We start from the raw sequence: 21,117 nt of genomic DNA, 5'->3' as shown, positions 1-21,117 counted from the left end.
GGAATCACCCATGACACCCGTTAAGCGAAACTCTAAGTGGGGAGGCTACAACCTCGACTAGCATGGGATCACAAAATTTATAACGCGCGCAAACTAGGGGAGCTACCCCCTCGGCTCCAACCGGAAACACCCATGCCCCCGGACCAGGTGGCATGTCTACCAAATGCAGCCAGTATCTTCCACCATGGCCTCTCTGTACGGTGTGTGCTAGGAAGGGGTTGACAACTTACTGAACCGTACCCTACCTATGGCAGGGACAAGTGGTAGTACGAAACAAGTATGGGAGTTACTGGAACAAGACTCGATCTACGGTCGACTCAGGAGGTTAAGGCATTCACTTCAGGATTAGTATAACAAATATATTTCACACCAACAAACAGAATCACCACTCATCATACCTCACCATGCCTTACCGGACATAATCGTCTCAACGAATTATTAGAGACAAGTTCGTGTCTACTCAAGACAGAGACTTTCCTGGATTCCTCCCGATAGGCATGAAAGGCATACGAGGGTGATTACTATCAGAAGCATATCAAATTCCAACAGCAAGGAATCATCATTATGCACTCATGAATATGATCATAACACCACATAAAATATCGAATACTTCGCGTCAAGGTGGTGTCGTATTTGCATCAAATGACGGACAACAAATATTACACTACAAAAAAAGACACATCCATGACATTTTGGGCCAAACGAAATTTTTTTCTGTCATACATATGACACTTCTATGACAATAATTGTGACAAAACCCGGTATCATCATAGATGTGGTGGGCTCCTACTTCTATGACAAAAAATCATGACATAAAATGGGCTTTTCATCCTGGGCGAGCCGGAGACGCAGCTGCATGACATTCTTTGGGTCGTCCATGATGGAAAAAACCGTGGTAGAAGCGAGGGGAAGGAAAATTTCGGGGAGTTCTCGGTTACGGTGGGAGGTCGGGGCCGAGCGATGCGCGTTTCTCTCGTACACGTACGCGCGTGTGTGCGAGGCATTGACTCTAACTGAACCCGAGCGAGGCGTTGGGCTCTAACTGAACCCGAGCGATTGCATTGCAGGCTACACGTTACTGAACTTTGTTGCAATGAGTTTCAGGTTCTTTGTTTTCAACATCTTAAACGTGCTTTGTCCTAAAAACGAAAAGAACAATTATAGGTGCGGTAACCACTGTCAATTGCTTTGGATTCATGCAAAAAAAGTCTGGGCAAACATAGAACCACGCCTCATGGTGAAAAGTAAACATATTGCATGTCAAAAGACAAAGTTGTACTAGAGGAGCATCAATTAATTTGGATTGGAGGAGCAGATATAATGTTACCTTGAACTTATCCGCAGAACCAGCTTCTGCATAAGCCTCAGCAGCTTTGGAGGCAGGTTCTTGTAGACCAAGGACTGGGCAACGAGGGTCGTCAGCACCTGCATCGTAATCGATAAATGAAGCTCCAGCCGCAAGAAAAATGCTGAATTAACATTAATTTTTAAACGAAGGGTTAACAACAGTTTTGGCTCAACCATAAAATCATAAAACAAAAATATATACTGAAGACTGGAAGCCCAGCCCTGACAAGAGCTCATTGAACTCATAAAAGAGAAGTGAGATACTTTTTAATATGTTGGGTTGTGCAATAACTATTGGACAAAGCAGAAGCACTCAATAAGAAATATGATTGGTTTTACCATTTAGGAGGAGTGGACATGGTGCAATCAGAGGAACTGAGTAGGGAGCATCAAACTGTTAAGCCATAGAAGGTGCTATCTTATCCCAAACCTGGTAAAAATATGTCAATACACGATCGTCAAACATTTACAATGGAACAATCAGAAATAAATGTCAAATAAATCAGATAGTCACCTTTTTCACAACCTCTGCATCTATTTCACTCTTCCCTGAATCAATTCTTGCTTCTACAGGAAAGACAAAACAACATAGATACTTATATGTAAATGTTCTGAACTGATACAATATATTCAGTTGTGATCTATATTTTTCAATGGTGTGTGCCCAATCTTAAAGAGGATGCATGGTATCTAACCTTCAAATAAATGCTTAGTGCTATCAACTCTAGCTTGCCACATGTCATTATCTACTGCCCATTGAAATCCCTGTAGCCACCACAAAGAGCAGTGCTTTACTTACATGGGACAAATCACAAAACTATGTGCACCCATAAATTACTGTTGTGTGTACCTGAACACCAATTATTGGAAGAACAACATTGTACCGTGTATCCACAAAAGCAGCAAAGCATGCATGCATTCCTGTATTCAGCTCCAAATAAAAAAGATAAATTTTCTAAAAGTGAAGTCTATGTATTAATTGAGTATCATGATGCAATCATGATCTATAATACCTCCGAGTGATTAACCAACAATCCCTATCCTAGAGGGATCGACATCGTCCCTTGCACTAACATAATCTCCAAGCTTTATCAAGTCCCACACCTGCACATGTTCCTCACTCAGTATCGCAAAAAAAAACAGGCACAACATGTTTTGAAGTATGATATACCAGGTCATACCATAGAAGACAATCATAAGGAGAGAACCAGACCAAAAGAATAAATCCAGAATTCAACTGAAGTGCCAACCCAGATAGTGTAGTTATGGCACCAGTACAGCTGGACTAACACCAAAAACAGTGATAATCCAGAGCTAATACTTAATCAGAAATAATTCCAATGCAATCCCTTGTTAACCTTCCCAAGCTGCCTCCGCAAGGCCGCTCTGTAACTCATTCAAGATATCACCACCACTATGTGCTAGCTTTGCTTCCTTTCGTAGGATTCAAGAACAGATTCACATACATCTCTCATCATTTTAAGTGCAGCTGGCTTATCAGTCACATTATTAAAGCCTAACTTCTCAATGAGCTGCTACAAAGACAACACGCCGGCAATAGCAGATATTCTTCATACCATTGTTGCTTCACAAATAAAATAAATATTGGTACTTTTTGGTTGGATTAGTACTCATACACATACAGTTGCAGAATTATGTAGAGCAGACGTGAATACTAACATCTCATATTGAACTCCTCGTGGCCTTCTAGCTCTGGGTGTCACCATCACGATCACCCATCGTCTTCATCATCCGACATCTTCACAATAAAATCAGAGTAAGAAACATTGTAGTCATGAACTACATTATGCGAAATTATCAAAAACAAGAGATACTACATTAGCAGTGCATGGCTCCTCCATGGCCGCCCGGAGGAGGGGAGCCAGGCGACGCCCGCTGGCTCGACTTCGCCCAAATGTAGACGCCGCCAAGGGAGGGCGCACTGGCCGGGGTTCGCGGTGGGCAGCACGGGGAGCGGGGCGCTGCCGAGGGATGTCGCCCTGTGACGCAGTGGACGAGGCGAGCGGGCGGCGCGCTCGCGAGTATCCCGCAACGGACGAGGGGCGGCGGCCGTGGGCCGGGGTCTCCGGCAGCGGGCAAGGGCGACGGCCTCTGACAGCGGGCGGGGTCGCGCGGGTGTCGGGCAGCCGACGGGGCGTGCGGCGGCGAGCGGGCATGGCCGAGGACACGGAGACGCGGCCCGCATTGGAGGGTCCGGAGGAGAGGGAGGAGGGCGAGATCAAGGATGACGACTCCTCGTCGGCGGCACCGCGCGGCTCGCTGGGCAAACGCCGCATCCGCTGGACGACGCTAGGATTTCTGGACGTTCTAGGATGGGAGGAGATCGGGAGAAAGAACAACCTGAACCAGGGACGAGAGCTCCAGATCTAATCGCCGGTGAAGACGCGTGTGATTTGGTTTAGAATAGTAATTGTGGGTCGTTAGGAAGGGTCTTTAGCGGCAAGATAAATACTCTAATTTTTTGGCCGGAACACAAAATATTGGCGCAAACTACAGTAAACCAAAATTATGTGGCGGGAAAGTAATTTTTTTGGAGGGAATGTTTAGAATAATGAAATAAGTTGGAAAAAAAAATAATATTTCAAAGCAATATGAGATATATATGTTGCTAAATCGTCTCGCGATCATCATCTTCCCTCCGAACTAGATCGCGAGATTCCTGATGAAATCGTCCCACGTCCGTCATCTTCCCTAAGTCCGGCAGTAGGCGGCATGCGGGAAGCCCGCATCCATGGCCGGTGGAGAGGCTCGAGCTCGCGGGCGAAGGTCGGGTAGAGGGACAACGGAACTGCTTGGTCAGCACCGAGGATGGAGGAAGCGGGCGACGGGAGCCATGGCCGACCAGGAGCGGCGTGCAAGGTCAGAGGGGCGGCTCGCCAGCTGGGGCTTGCCGCCCGGGTCAGGACGGCACGAGCTGCAGCCTGGTAGGGGTGGCTATCGCGCGAAAGTAGGGTCGCGACCGGTGCTAGCGCGTTGTCACCGGACGAGCCGGTTGTAGGTACAACCAGGTTTGCACTGCAATTTCAAGAATCATCAGCAAAAACATGGCTAGTTTTGAACTACAACTCACATAAACCTCATGTGGCCCTCGCTTTTAAACTACTAGGTAATACTCTTGCCTTGGAACACAAGTACAAATGGGATGGGTTGGTGAGACGGTCGATCTATGCCAGTCTCGATCTCACATTTTGATCTTGAGATGGGGTGATCTCAACATCTTTCATCTTACCGAATAGTCCATGGAGGGTTCCTCCGCGCCAGAGTAGATCCAACATAATCATGTCATTTTTGTTTCAACGAAAAACATAAAAATTCAACTATGTATATTAACAACCAATCTAATTTCGTTTTGAGATCTGTTGTGTTAGCAACGTGTTGTTTCATCATGGATCTACAATTGTGTATCTTTGTTTACTCCCTAGTTGCCATGACAAAATTGAAACTTGGGATATATGTCAAATATTTGTGCCCTTGCCCGCTAGATCCGTCCTGTATCGGATACACGCACGAGGGGGTGAAGGGGCCTTGGCGATGCTGCCGCTGGCCCGGCTTCACCCGGTCACGCCCTCTGGCAGCGACAGGGGAGGGGAGGAGCAGACGGTAGGGCACTGGGAGGTCTCTAGGGATCCCTCTCGTCGCCGTCCGCAGCTCGCGCCACCTGGTGCTTGGGACCACGGATCCGGTGAGATAGCCGCCGCTACCAAGACCCAGCACACCCCACCACCGGAGGCCACATCCGTGTCATCCACCTCCCAACGTAGCCGCTAGGAAGCCGGATCGCGCTGTCGCGACCCACCGCATCGCGACGCCCTTATCCGTCAGATCCGTCTGGCATCGGATCCATCCACGAGGGGGCGAAGGAGCCCTGCCGCCGTCGTCCTTGTTGGAATATCATGGTTTAGTTGCTATATCCACTTCTACTCGTATAATTGATGCTACTGTTGTAGTATCCACTTCTACTCGTATAATTGATGCTACTGTTGTAGTTTAATTTAAAAAATCATCAAATTTGAAAATAGTTCTTCAAATTTTAAAAAAAGTTAATCAATTTAAAAAAGTTCATTTATTTCGAAAAAAGTTCATTCGTTTTTGAAAAAAGTTCATCAAATTTTAAAAAAGGTTCATTTATTTTTTTAAAGTTCACAAATTAGAAAAGAAAAATCATCAATTCTGAAAAAAGCTTCACAAATTTGAGTAAAAGTTGATGGATTTCAAAAAAAAGATTCATCAGTTTTAAAAAAAAGTTCATAAATTTGAAAGGAATCCGCACATTTAGGAAAAATGATAAAGAAAGAAAAAACAGAAATACAGAATAAAAACGGCAGGAGAAAAAACACGAAATAACAAAATAAATAAAAGAAGTAAAAAAAGCATGTATATCACAACCGATGGGATAGCCTAGTGGTTTGCGTTCTTTTCTTTTGTACGGAGATATCATCGGATCGATCTTGTCAGCTGCACTTTTTCGTGAGTTTGACGAAAAGAAATACAAAATTATACAACTATGACCGGATTGATCCTGCCAGCTGCACTTTTTTTGTGATTTTGATGAAAAGAAATACAAAATTATACAAAATTATAATACAAAAAACAGATACAAAAAAACGCAGCGGACCAAAGTATACAAACATATACGTCTGCTATTTTAAACAAACGACGCAATGGAGCAGCGGCCACTTGAGGAACGGGCGCACTCTGCGCTTCTGCGCTGGGCCGGCCCATGTAAGGTGAGCCCTTCCTCGAGCGCAGTTAACTGCTCGGTCGGTCCCCCCTCGACGGTTGACTTTTCCAAAAAAGAAAAAAAAGAGAAAAAACCGCAAAAAGATAAAAAAAATAGTGATTTTAAAAAGTTCACGGTTTTTTTAAAAAAATGTTCACCAAACTGAAAAAAAGTTCACCAATTTTGAAAAATGTTCATCGAAATAGAAAAAAGTTCATCAAATTTGAACAAAATGTCATCTATTTTTTTTAAAAAAAATTCAATTATTTCCAAAAAAGTTCATTGAATTTGAAATAAAGTTCATCAATTTGGAAAAAAGTTCATTATGTTTAAGAAATGTTCGTTCTTTTTTGGAAAAATAAACAACAATATGAAATAAAAGAAAAAGGAAATAAAAACCAAACTAAACTAAACCAGAAAGAATTAAAAAAAACTCGGCTTCAGCGAACTGAATAAAGAATAAGACGTCCAAAACGGGGAATACAGCGCACAAACAGTGAAGTAGTCCAATTGGTTGCGCAGGTAGTGGCGGAAGAAAGAAGTCTCGAGTTCGAATCTTCATGTCGTACCTTTTTGGAAATTAACTGAAAATGACATAAACATGTAAAAATGGGCTGGCCCATGAAGGAGCGACGGGTGTGCGCAGATGTAATGGGCGACGTTTAGGGAATGCCAGTTCTTGCGCGTTTTTCAATCCCTTTTATTTTACCGAAGTTGTGATACCAATCTGCACGTACTGCCCCAGTTGTGATACTTCCATGCAATTAACTCATTGTCGATTTCCATATGACAAGTCCCTATTTTGGTAGAAAACACCGTAGTTTTAAAATGACAACAACTTGGCCATTTCAAATCCAAATTTAACAAATTAAATATATATTCCTATCAAGAAAGAGTCTCCTGTCCATTTATAAACTTTTTTCATTGTTTTGATTAATTGAAATTGGTGCAATTAAAATAATTACTCCTTAAAGGTTGCAAAAATCATAATTTATTATCTATAAATTTGAATAATATATTCTTTCACTGTTTTACTTGTAACTAATGCAATGGCACACTGATGTTGCAATATATTTCCGAATATTACCACAAATAGTTATTCTGTTGAAATACCTGGTCTCCATTACAACAAATTGGCTGCCTCGCGCAACGGAATTTGTTTGTCGCAATATCTCTATCATATTGCAACGCCGATGTAGTTTGTTGCAATAGTTAGCCACTTTTTGCAACAATATTTGTAACTAATGCAACTTTACACCGATGTTGCAATATCTTTTTGAATATTGCCACAAATAGTTATTCTGTTGAAATACCTAGTCTCTATTACAACAAAATGACTGCCCTCACGCAACAAAATTTGTTTGTCGCAATACCGCTACCATATTGCAACGCCAATACAGTTTGTTGCAATATGAGGCCTGTATTGCAACAAAGTTAGTATTTATCGCGACGAAACTAAGTTACGGCAATATGTGCCGCCTATTACCACAACCGGAGAACTTGTGGTAATATTGCGCTTTATTGCAACAAAACATAGCTGTAGCAATAAATTTTGTTGCAATAGACTGGAATCCTTGTAGTGTAACTGAACCCGATCGAGCGATTCCTTCGCTACTGCTACTAACTGAAGCCGATCGATGGGATGAACAGTGAGTGTTGCGGGGGGGGGGGGGGTGGATGAATAGTGAGCGGTGGCTTTGCCTCTGGATGAACAGGACCCCGTGGTGTGGTGGAGGGCTGGATAAACAGTAGACGGTGGAGGGGTGCCCGTGGAGGGGTGGATGAACAGGACCCCGTGGTGTGGAGGGCTAGATGAACAGTAGACGGTGGAGGGATGGTTGAACAGGACCCCGTGGTGTGGAGGGCTGGATGAACAGTAGACGGTGGAGGGGTGCCCGTGGAGGGGTGGTTGAACAGGACCCCGTGGTGTGGAGGGCTGGATGAACAGTAGACGGTGGAATAGCGCGCGGTGGAGGCTGGATGAACAGGAGCCCGTGGAGGCTGGAGGAGGTCGATGGTGGAGATGAACAATATCCCGTGGAGTCCCGTTTTGCTATACGCCACACCCCTCCCGATGAACAGGACCCCGTTTTGACCGTAGCGCTCCAACACAAGTCCGTTTCCTCCGTTTTGCGGTACGCCACACCCCTCCCGATCAACAGGACCCCCGTTTCAACCGTAGGAGGTCCGTTTCCTCCGTTTTGCGGTACGCCAGACCCCTCCCGATGAACAGGATCCTGTTTCGAACGAGGCCGGTCGAACACAAGGCCGTTTCCTCCGTTCTGCGGTACGCCAGGCCTCGTTTTCATCGCCTCTTCCGTCCAAGCCCTCCCGATGAACACGACGCGTTCCATTGCCTCCCCATGAACACGACGCATTCCGTTGCCTCCCCATGAATACGACGCATTCCGTTGCCTCCCCATGAACACGACGACGACGCTGTTTCTCCGTTCCGACCCAACCATGTACACGAGCCCTGGCCGTACGTATGCGCGAGTAGGCATTCGAGACCCCACCCGTATGTACACATACGTGGCCGTATTTTCTTTCTTGCACCCTGGCCGCTGTACGTACGTGTAAATGCTACGTGCGCGCCTCTACTACGACACGTGCGCGCCTCTACATCGACCAGTATGTACGTACACGTTCGCGACCAGAATGACAACGCTACGTACGCTTCGACCAGGTGGGTTCCGACTGTCAGGCACTTCCTTGCCTGCGAAGATGTAGCTGGTCGGTCCCAGCAGTCAGGGGGCAAATCGTTTTTTTGCCCGGACGCACTTCCTTGCGTGCGAAGATGTAGCTGGTGGGTCCCAGCAGTCAGGGGGAAACGTTTTTTTCGCGAAATACAGTGGTCCGTCCGGTGGGTCCTAGCTTTCAGGTGGAGGAATCATTATTTTCCGCGTAATAAGGCGGCACTTCCTTGCTGCGGCCATGGACCCAGCTGTCAGCCTCTCCACGTACAGTCCACGTCCGATGGAAGTCGTTCCTTGACCACGTTGACCACGCCGCGCCGAGAGCACCAGGGCGGTGGACGACGGCGAGGCCTAGGAAGGGGACGACACAGAGGCAGGGAAGACTCGATAGTTGTTTCCCACGCGGAGGGGAGTACGACTGTACGAGGGTTTACTGGTTCGTCTGCTGTCGCTGGAGAATAACAGCAGGTGTGGGTGAGTAGAGGGATGGCTAGGCTAGCGATGGGAGTACGGTCGGGCGGTGAGGCCTGCGCGGCAGCACAGCCGGCCACGAGGAGGAGGGAGCAGGCAGTCCCGTCGGGGCTTGTTTGAGCGGTTGGAGCAGGAAGAGCAGAGATTGAAGAAGCACGACGGCCGTTGGATGGACATCCAACAGTCAGTGCTTGTGCGTCAACCTTTTTTTAGGAAAGCCTCAAATCTGTGAAAAACAACATACAACCCATCTGCCATTATTTCTAATAATTTACAGCCCATTTGCTAAATCTTAAGGTTTTTTTTGGAGCCCATATTCTTTCTGTTAGCATTACATCCCATATTGTGGCAACGGTTAAAAAATTATACGAAATTTTGCATATTTCGGTGCGGTCCGAACTGTTTTTAATCCTGAAATTTTGACTCACATTCAAACTGATTTTCAAAATAAATGTATATCAATATAAAATCCAACAAATTCTCCACGCATAAAAATTAATGTAATTTAAAATCTTGAAATGGAAAAAAAGATATTTGAAACTAATTGCCGGTTTGATGTGTTGTAAAAATGTACAACCCATTTCTCATTACTGATGGGCCATTTTCTCGGCCAGCCGAATAAAAGCTCTCCTCGTCTTGAAAGATTTGCAGCCCAACACGCCTGACAAAGCGACTTACTTGGCAAATCAGAAAAAAAACTGGGCTGTGGCCGTGGACCCAGCTGTCAGCCTCTCCACGTACAGTACTCTTCCGATGGAAGTTGTTCCTTGACCACGTTGACCACGCCGCGCGGAGAGCACCACGGCGGCGGACGACGATGAGGCCTAGGAAGGGGACGATGCGGCAGTGGAAGCCCGCGCGGAGAGGACTACGAGGGTTCACTAGTTCGGCTGCGGTGTGAGGCTGCAGTCACCATAGGGCCTGGCCAGCAGTGGGAATAGTAGGGGGCGGTGAGGCCTCTGCGGCAGCACAGCCGGCCACGGGAGGCAGGAGCATGCGGCATGACCGGCGCTGCTTTGGGCGACTGGAGCAAGAAGACCAGAGGTTGAAGAAGCACTACGGCCGTTGGATGGACATCGTGCGGTCACTGGAGCTAGAATCGTTCATATTGACTAAGTTGACAAAGCCCTTCGTCCCCGTCAACTTAGTAGGCCCACAAGTCAGCCTCCCAGCAAGGTGGTCCCAGCTAGCTGGGGGAGTATTCATTTTTTTGTGCGTAATAAGGAGGCACTTCCGATGGGTCCGAGCTGACAGCGGGGGAATGTTTTTTTCGTGAAATATGGTGGCCCGTCCGGTGGGTCCCAACAGTCAGGGGGAAACGATTTTTTTCGCAAAATACTGGTGGCCCGTCCGATGGGTCTCCGCTATCAGGTGGAGGAATAATTATTTTCTGCATAATAAGGAGGCACTTCCTTGCGGCTGCCGTGGACCCAGCTGTCAGCCTCTCCACGTACAGTACTCTTCCGATGGAAGTTGGTCGTTGACCACGTTGACCACGCCGCGCCGAGAGCACCAGGGCGGTGGACAACGACGAGGACTAGGAAGGGGACGACTTGAAGCCGGGGAAGACGCAGCAGTGGATGCCCACGCGAAGAGGAGTACGAGGGTTCACTGGTTCGGCTGCGGTGTGAGGCTGCTGTCGCCGTAGAATAACAGGGGGTGTGGGTGGGTAGAGGGATGGCCTGGCCAGCGGTGGGAGTAGTAGGGGGCAGTGAGGCCTCCGCGGCATCACAGCTGGCCACGGGAGGCAGGAGCACGCAACACGACCGACGCTGGTTTGGGCGGCTGGAGCAAGAAGACCAGAGGTTGAAGAAGCACTACGGCCGTTGTATGAACATCGTACGGTAATAGCAGCTAGAATCGTTCATATTGACTAAGTTGACAAAGCCCTCCGTCCCCGTCAACTTGGTAGGCCCACAAGTCAGCCTTCCACTATGCTGGGTTCCGGCTGGCAGGGGGAATATTCATTTTTTTGTGCGTAATAAGGAGGCACTTCCTTGCGTGTGAAGATAGCTGGTGGGTCCGACATCTCAGCGGGGGCACTTTATTTCGTGAAATACAGAGGCCCTTCCGGTGGATCCCAGATGTCAGGTGGAGGAATCATTATTTTGCGCGTAATAAGGAGGCATTTCCTTGTGTGCGGCCGTGGACCCAGCTGTCAGCCTCTCCACGCATAGTCTACTTTCGATGGTGTCATTCGTTGACCACGTTGACCACGCCGCGCCGAGCGCATCCAAGGTGATGGACGACGGCGAGGCCCCGGACAGCAATGAGCCGGAGATGGGAAGACGCGGGAGTAGAGTCGCAGACAGAGAGATGTATGAGGGTTAACTGGTTCTAGTGCGGTGTGGTTCGACAGTCGGTGGAGAAGAACAGGAGGTGTGGAGGGGTGGAGGGATGGCCTGGCCAATGGTGGAGTAGCGCTTCATAGAGAAGCGTGCTAAGCAGAGCTGCTAGCAGCAGGAGGCGGGAGGTGGTCCCGGCAGCGCTGGAGGAAGAAGATGAGAGATTGAAGATGGATGCCAGTCGTTGGATGTAAATCCAACGGCTAACATGTCAGAATCATTTGTTGACTAAATTGACAACGACTTGCATTGGTTTCGACCTATTGGCCCACATTTCAGCCTCCAAAAATATGGCATGTATTCAACCCATTTTTTTAGAATGTACAGTCTTTTTTTTGTGCTGTAGAATTTACAGTCAATTTGATCTTTTTTTTGAATTACAGCCATTAGCTGGGCTGGATGAACAAATAATGTAGCGTCCATGCGGCCCGTTTATTTTATTTCCTAAAAAATTACATGCCATTTGCACTTTCTCGAAATACACTATTTTGCTGGGCTGATTCTAGTTATAATGTTGGGTTGGGCCAGCAATGTTATCAAAAAATAAAAAGGGGCTGAGCATTTTGTTATAATATAGTTAAATAATAAGTGATATTATTACATTCGTCCTTAAATCTTACCAAGCTTTTGTACACAATCACTAGGATTTTTGTGCCAAAACAATCCAGGATTTTATTTGTTAAGAAATTATTTTTATAAGTTAATAAGATGTGGGATATTGTTTTCTTACATATGTAAGTATCTGTTAAATATATGATGACAATAAAATTAATATATAATAGCATATAAAATATATTTTTTAGAAAAACAGGGAGCATTGATATGTCTCCAACGTATCTATAATTTTTGATTGCTCCATGCTATATTATCTACTGTTTTGGACTATATTGGGCTTTATTTTACACTTTTATATTATTTTTGGGACTAACCTATTAACCGGAGGCCCAACCCAGAATTGTTGTTTTTTGCCTATTTCAGTATTTCGGAGAAACAGAATATCAAACGGAGTCCAAACGGAATAAAATGTTCGGGAACGTGATTTTCTCACCGAACGTGATCTAGGAGACTTGGACCCTACTCCAGGGAGTCAAAGAGGAGGTCACGAGGGTGGGGGGCGCGCCCCCCTGCCTCGTGGGCCCCTCGGTGCTCCACCGACGTACTCCTTCCTCCTATATATACCTATGTACCCCAAACGATCAGAACAGGAGCCAAAAACCTAATTCCACCGCCACAACTTTCTGTATCCACGAGATCCCATCTTGGGGCCTGTTCCGGAGCTCCGCCGGAAGAGGGCCGTCATCACGGAGGGCTTCTACATCATCCTAGCCCCTCCGATGAAGTGTGAGTAGTTTACCTCAGACCTTCGGCTCCATAGTTAGTAGCTAGATGGCTTCTTCTCTCTTTTTGGATCTCAATACAAAGTTCTCCCCCTCTCTTGTGGAGATCTATTCGATGTAATCTTTTTTTGCGGTGTGTTTGTTGAGACCGATGAATTGTGGGTTTATGATCAAGTCTATCTATGAATAATATTTGAATCTTCTCTGAATTCTTTTATGTATGATTGGTTATCTTTGCAAGTCTCTTCGAATTATCCGTTTGGTTTGGCCAACTAGATTGGTAGTTCTTGCCATGGGAGAAGTGCTTAGCTTTGGGTTCGATCTTGCGGTGTCCTTACCCAGTGACAGAAGGGGCAGCAAAGCACGTATTGTATCGTTGCCATCGAGGATAACAAGATGGGGTTTATTTCATATTGCATGAATTTATCTCTCTACATCATGTCATCTTGCTTAAGGCGTTATTTTGTTTTTAACTTAATACTCTAGATGCATGCTGGATAGCGGCCGATGAGTGGAGTAATAGTAGTAGATGCAGAATCGTTTCGATCTACTTGTCACAGACGTGATGCCTATATACATGATCATGCCTAGATATTCTCATAACTATGCTCAATTCTGTCAATTGCTCAACAGTAGTAATTTGTTCACCCACCGTAGAATACTTATGCTCTTGAGAGAAGCCACTAGTGAAACCTATGGCCCCGGGTCTATTCTCATCATATCAATCTCCATCACTTTAATCCTGCTTTGCTTTTTTACTTTGCTTTTACTTTTTACTTTGCATCTTTATACCAAAAATACCAAAAATATTATATCTATCAGATCTCACTCTCGTAAGTGACCGTGAAGGGATTGACAACCCCTAATCGCGTTGGTTGCGAGTAGCTATCGCTTTGTGCAGGTACGAGGGACTTGAGCGTGGCCTCCTACTGGATTGATACCCTGGTTCTCAAAAACTGAGGGAAATACTTACGCTACTCTGCTGCATCATTCCTTCCTCTTCGGGGAAAACCAACGCAAGCTCAAGACATAGCAAGAAGGATTTCTGCCGCCGTTGCCGGGGAGTCTATGCAAAAAGTCAACATACCAAGTACCCATCACAATCCCTATCTCTTGCATTACATTATTTGCCATTTGCCTCTCGTTTTCCTCTCCCCCCAATTCACCCTTGCCATTTTATTCGCCCTCTCTCTCTATCCTCCCTCTCTATTTGCCTCTTTTGCCCGCTTGCTTTTTGTTTGCTCGTGTGTTAGATTGCTTGTTTGTCGCGATGGCTCAAGATACTACCAAATTCTGTGACTTTACCAATACAAATAATAATGATTTCCTTAGCACTCCAATTGCTCCTCTTACCGATGTTGAATCTTGTGAAATTAATACTGCTTTGTTGAATCTTGTTATGAAAGATCAATCCGCCGACCTTCCTAGTGAAGATGCCGCTACTCATCTGAATAGCTTCGTTGATTTATGTGATATGCAAACGAAAAAAGATGTCAATAATGATGTCGTTAAATTGAAGCTATTTCCTTTTTCACTTAGAGATCATGCTATAGCTTGGTTTTCGTCTTTGCCTAAAAATAGTATTGATTCATGGAACAAGTGCAAAGATGCTTTTATCTCTAAGTATTTCCCTCCCGCTAAGATCATCTCTCTTAGAAACGATATTATGAATTTTAAGCAACTTGATCATGAACATGTTGCACAAGCTTGGGAGAGAATGAAATTAATGATACGTAATTGCCCTACTCATGGTTTCAATTTGTGGATGATTATACAAATTTTTTATGCCGGATTGAATTTTTCTTCTAGAAATCACTTTAGGAGATGCTACTAAACTCCTAGATAATATTATGGTTAATTATTCTCAATGGCATACTGAAAGATCTTGTAATAAAAAAGTGCATGCGATAGAAGAAATCAATGTTTTGAGTGGAAAGATGGATGAACTTATGAAATTATTTGCTACTAAGAGTGTTTCTTCTGATCCTAATTATATGCCTTTGTCTACTTTGATTGAGAATAGCAATGAATCTATGGATGTGAATTTTATTGGTAGGAATAATTTTGGTAACAATGCTTATAGAGGGAATTTTAATCCTAGGCCATATCCTAGTAATCCTTCTAATAATTATGGAAATTCCTACAGCAACTCTTATGGAAATTATAATAAGATGCCCTCTGAATTTGAGAATAGTGTTAAAGAGTTTATGAATTCACAAAAGAATTTTAATACTTTGCTTTAAGAGAAATTGCTTAAAGTTGATGATTTGGCTAGAAACGTTGATAGAATTTCTCTTGAGGTTGATTCTTTAAAGATTAGATCTATTCCTCCTAAGCATGATATCAATGAGTCTCTCAAAGCCATGAGAATTTCCATTGATGAGTGCAAGGAAAGAACCGCTAGGATGCGTGCTTCCAAAGATGCCTTTATTAAAGCGTGTTCCTCCAATTCCTATGAAAATCAAGATGAAGATCTAAAAGTTATTGATGTGTCCCCTATTAAATCTTTGTTTTGCAATATGAATCTTAATGAAACTGAATATGATCTTCCTTTACCTAGAAGGCGTTCTAAAAATTCGGAGTATTTAGATCTTAATGATGAAATTGATGAAAGTGGGATTGAAAGAAATAAAAATCTAGATGTTGCTAAACCCACTATATTGGATTTCAAGGAATTTAATTATGAAAGTTGCTCTTTAATTGATTGTATTTCCTTGTTGCAATCCGTGCTAAATTCTCCACATGCTTATAGTCAAAATAAAGCCTTCACTGAACATATTGTTGATGCCTTGATGCAATCTTATGAAGAAAAACTTGAGTTGAAAGTTTCTATCCCTAGAAAACTCTATGATGAGTGGGAACCAACTATTAAAATTAAAATTAAAGATCATGAGTTTTATGTTTTGTGTGATTTGGGTGCTAGTGTCTATACTATTCTCAAGACTTTGTGTGATTTACTAGATTTCCGTGATTTTGATGATTGCTCTCTAAACTTGCATCTTGCGGATTCCACTATTAAGAAACCTATGGGAAGAATTAATGATGTTCTTATTGTTGCAAATAGGAATTATGTGCCCGTAGATTTCATTGTTCTTGATATAGATTGCAATCCTTCTTGCCCTATTATTCTTGGTAGACCTTTTCTTAGAACGGTTGGTGCGATTATTGATATGAAGGAAGGGAATATTAGATTTCAATTTCCATTAAAAAAGGGCATGGAACACTTTCCAAGAAAGAAAATAAAATTGCCATATGAAACTATCATGAGAGCCACTTATGGATTGCCTACCAAAGATGGCAATACCTAGATCTATCCTCGCTTTTATGCCTAGCTAGGGGCGTTAAACGATAGCGCTTGTTGGGAGGCAACCCAATTTTATTTTTATTCCTTGATTTTTGCTCCTGCTTAGTAATAAATAAATTATTTAGCCTCTATTTTGGTTGTGTTTTTTGTGTCTAATTAGTGTTTGTGCCAAGTAGAACCTTTGGAAAGACTTGGGGAAAGTCTTGTTGAACTTGCTGTAAAAAACAGAATATCAAACGGAGTCCAAACGGAATAAAATCTTCGGGAACGTGATTTTCTCATCGAACGTGATCCGGGAGACTTGGACCCTACTCCAGGGAGTCAAAGAGGAGGTCACGAGGGTGGGGGGCGCGCCTCCCCTAGGGCGTGCTCCCGTGGCTTGTGGGCCCCTCGGTGCTCCACCGACGTACTCCTTCCTCCTATATATACCTACATACCCCCAAACGATCAGAACAGGAGCCAAAAAACCTAATTCCACTGCCGCAACTTTCTGTATCCACTAGATCCCATCTTGGCGCCTGTTCTGGAGCTCCGCCGGAAGAGGGCCATCATCACGGAGGGCTTCTACATCATCCTAGCCCCTCCGATGAAGTGTGAGTAGTTTACCTCAGACCTTCGGGTCCATAGTTAGTAGCTAGATGGCTTCTTCTCTCTTTTTGGATCTCAATACAAAGTTCTCCCCCTCTCTTGTGGAGATCTATTCGATGTAATCTTCTTTTTGCGGCGTGTTTGTTGAGACCGATGAATTGTGGGTTTATGATCAAGTCTATCTATGAATAATATTTGAATCTTCTCTGAATTCTTTTATGTATGATTGGTTATCTTTGCAAGTCTCTTCGAATTATCCGTTTGGTTTGGCCAACTAGATTGGTAGTTCTTGCCATGGGAGAAGTGCTTAGCTTTGGGTTCGATCTTGCGTGTCCTTACCCAATGACAGAAGGGGCAGCAAGGCACATATTGTATCGTTGCCATCGAGGATAACAAGATGGGGTTTATTTCATATTGCATGAATTTATCTCTCTACATCATGTCATCTTGCTTAAGGCGTTACTCTGTTTTTAACTTAATACTCTAGATGCATGCTGGATAGCGGTCGATGAGTGGAGTAATAGTAGTAGATGCAGAATCGTTTTGATCTACTTGTCACGGACGTGATGCCTATATACATGATCATGCCTAGATATTCTCATAACTATGCTCAATTATGTCAATTGCTCAACAGTAATTTGTTCACCCACCGTAGAATACTTATGCTCTTGAGAGAAGCCACTAGTGAAACCTATGGCCCCCGGGTCTATTCTCATCATATCAATCTCCATCACTTTAATCTTGCTTTGCTTTTTTACTTTGCTTTTACTTTTTACTTTGCATCTTTATACCAAAAATACCAAAAATATTATATCTATCAGATCTCACTCTCGTAAGTGATTGTGAAGGGATTGACAACCCCTAATCGCGTTGGTTGTGAGTAGCTATCACTTTGTGCAGGTACGAGGGACTTGAGCGTGGCCTCCTACTGGATTGATACCTTGGTTCTCAAAAACTGAGGGAAATACTTACGCTACTCTGCTGCATCATTCCTTCCTCTTCGGGGAAAACCAACGCAAGCTCAAGACGTAGCAAGCATCTCCCCGGTTCCATTGCTGAGAACGAAACCACAACATATTCTGATACAGCAGTTCAAAGAGCAGTTCGAAAGCAAAGGTAGAAAAGCTACAAACTAGGGGGTGGATGAACAAGTTCTCTGAATAACACAAATCACCCGAGCGGTGCCAAAGGCAGAGCGGATAGAGCACTCAAATGACACAAGGAGGGTCCAGCGAAGCCTTCATGGTCTTCCGCCGAGGGGCCGTGTCAGCCTGCGGCGACCAGTAAGCAAGCGAAGACACCAGGCTGGAAGGCGTAGCATGGTGGGTGTCCCTCTTTTTCGGCGCCAGGTGCCCATCATCTTCATCAGAGATCCTGAGACGAGCCCACGGGTCCAGCCCCAGAGCAGGTCGAGCCTTGTTTAGCCACAAGTGATCGCCAACGGTTTCTGGAGGGATCTTGTTAGGGTTTCCACGAAGCTCGTCAACTTATCCTTGTCCGATCCGGAGGAAAGAATCACCCAGTTCCTCACCATGTTCCCGATCAACCTCAAGACCTGCGGAATGGAAATCCAGGAGGTGTTACTGAAAATCATAGCATTTCTATATTTCCAGAGGCACCAAAGTACAGCTGAGCTAACCGTGTTTAAAACTGAGCACTTTTTGGTAGCAATCCAGAATATGGCGACAGGTTCGAAGGATGAGCCAATCTGACTAGAGAAATATTCCTCAATGTGGGCCTAGAGATGTTTAGCAACTATACATTCAAAAAATAGGTGAGAACAAGACTCTTGTTCCAAGCAGTAAACACAATCAAGGGGTTTGATGATGTGTCTCTTCCGAAGGTTATAACTAGTCATCAATTTGTTTTTGGAGAGAAGCCAGAGAAATACATGAATTTTAGGGGGAACTCTCAATTTCTAGACAGCAGGGATAAACACGGGTTGAACCCTTCTAAAGTTGATAACATGATAAAGGGAGCTGAAGCAATACTTCCCCTTATTGTCCAGCTGCCAAATCAGGGCATCCGGCTCGGCAGTAAAGGTAATGCTTTTGGCAATTTCCTCCAACTGGAACCATTGTTCCATGAGACTATCACTAAAGTTCCTTCTAAAAGAGAGTTTTAGGCATTGACCGTCCCAAACTTCATTGACACTTTTGTTAAGCTCATTGCGGACAGAGTAAATAGGCCAAAATTGGACTGCTAGGGGGATGTGCCAAACCAAGTATCTTCCCAGAACCTGGTTCTGCTCCCATCCCCTATGTTCCATCTGTAGCCAAATTTCACAGCATGCATAATAGATTTTAATCCTTTCCAGAATCTAGAGGTCTTAGGGTTGGAGGAAGGGACAAAAATATTAGGTTTATTTCCTAGGTATTTATGGGCAATAAGAAGCTTCCAGGGTTTCAGGTCTTCCTCATAGAATCTTTTAATCCAAGACCCTAGAAGACAGATGTTAATTTCTTGGAGGTTAGGTATGCCTAGGCCTCCAAAATCTTTTTTCATAGAGACTAGGGCCCAATTAGCAAGGTGTAGCTTCCTATTTCCCTCAAAATCATTCCACAAGCAATGAGACATCTGAGAATTGATGAGGTTCACTGCCCATTTAGGGAACTTGAAGAAGGAGAGGAGATACACTGGAATGCTAGCCAAACAAGCTTGTATGAGGATCAATCTACCTCTGTAAGAGAGAAGTTTGCCCCTCCACCCAGCAATCCTTTTAATGATTTTATCCAGAAGGGTTGGATATCCTCTCTCCTCAGTTTATCATAGTGGAGAGGGATACCTAGGTACTTAATGGGGAAGTTACCTTTATTACAGACTAGAATAGAGAGGAAGTCAGCTAACTCCTGATCATCCATGTTGATAGGGATGAGTTCACTTTTAGAGTAGTTGATTCTCATGCCTGAGACTTGTTCAAACCAGGTTAGAACAGTTTTCAGATTGCTAGCATGTGTGGAGTCATTGTCTAAGAAAAGGATGGTATCATCTGCATATTGAAGGCAGATGATGCCACCAGGGCAGACCTCAGGACAGAGCCCTGCAATCAGACTATGATCAGCAGCTTTGCTCAGCATTTTAGTAAGAACGTCCACTACTAAATTAAACAAAAGCGGGGAGATGGGGTCACCTTGCCTAAGGCCTTTACCAGCAAGGAAAAAATCACTTTCACAGTTATTTAACTTGACCCCAACAGACCCCCCATGAGTAAGTTGCTGGATCCAACTCTCCTCTATGAAAGGCTTGGAAAAGATCTAAGAGATCATTTTTCACCAAGTCCCAAAAATGCTGGTAAAACAAGAAGGGAATCCCATCAGGACCAGGAGCCCCATCAGGATAAGAGCTAAAAATGGCTTCCTTCACCTCTGTCTCTGAAAAAGGGGCTTCTAGCAGCTCATTTTCAGCAGGAGAGACTTTTTCAGAAGCAGAGAAAAAATTGTTTTGTAGAGAGAACCCAGAAGGGTTTTCTTTCTTAAACAGGTCTTTGTAGAAGTCACTAGCCACTTTCAGCATCTCATCTACCTCAGTAACAGGGCCATTAGGGCCATCAAGGGAGTGAATGAGGGTTTTCCTCCTCCTCTGGTTAGCTACTGCATGGAAGTAAGCAGTATTTCTATCACCCTCCTTAATGTTCCTATCTCTAGACCTTTGTTTGGCTTTGATTTCTTCTTGAAGCCAAATTTTCTTGAGCTCTCCATGGACAAAGTTTAATCTATTAGTCTCAGCCTCAGAGAGGTCAGTGGTTTCTGCCTTAATATCTAGAGAATCAAACTCAAGGAGGAGAAGCCTTTTGTATCTTCTAAGATTAGCTTCCTCATTGGAGTTCCACCCTTTGGTAGTTCTTCTAAATCTCCTGATTTTGATCTGCCAATTTTCTAGGGGGCAGCTGCTCCCAGTAGGCTCATTCCAGATTTTCCTGACTAGCTCAGTAAAATCTTCTCTAAGCAACCACCACTTTTCAAATTTAAAACTATTGCTCTTTGGAGTTTGGTTAAGACCAGAGTCCCAGAGCAAAGGAGTGTGGTCACTACCACATCTGGGCAGAGCTCTACAACTAGAAAGGGGAAAGAAACTATCTAATTCTGTGTCACAGAAAATTCTGTCAATGGTGGACATAATCCTGGAGCAGCACTTCCAACATATCTAGCAGAACTGTGGGTTTTCCTTCTGACAGGGCAATTCTCAACTTTATGGGTAACCATTTTGCAGATAAAACAACTCTTGGGCTTGACACATTTATCCAAATGATGCCCTGGTTCCCCACAGTTGTAGCAGATCACCTCAGAGT

General features: G+C 44.3%; 1 long non-coding RNA gene across 2 annotated transcripts; it reads right to left on the bottom strand.

Moving 5' to 3' along the window:
• Positions 1-2,043: 2,043 nt before the first annotated feature.
• LOC123185874 (uncharacterized) lies at positions 2,044-3,779 on the bottom strand. 2 transcript variants are annotated; one of them, XR_006493519.1, is made up of 5 exons: positions 3,709-3,779; positions 3,028-3,106; positions 2,361-2,451; positions 2,198-2,268; positions 2,044-2,112 (listed from the first exon to the last, which is right to left on the bottom strand). It is a non-coding gene; the product is annotated as an uncharacterized lncRNA (long non-coding RNA). The 2 variants fall into 2 exon arrangements; XR_006493518.1 differs by lacking the exon at positions 3,709-3,779 and adding an exon at positions 3,186-3,551.
• Between the last annotated feature and the right edge of the window lie 17,338 nt (positions 3,780-21,117).

Source organism: Triticum aestivum, chromosome 2A (genome assembly GCF_018294505.1).
Source record: "Triticum aestivum cultivar Chinese Spring chromosome 2A, IWGSC CS RefSeq v2.1, whole genome shotgun sequence".
Taxonomy (NCBI): domain Eukaryota; kingdom Viridiplantae; phylum Streptophyta; class Magnoliopsida; order Poales; family Poaceae; genus Triticum; species Triticum aestivum.
This window is presented reverse-complemented; position numbering and strand designations above follow the sequence as displayed.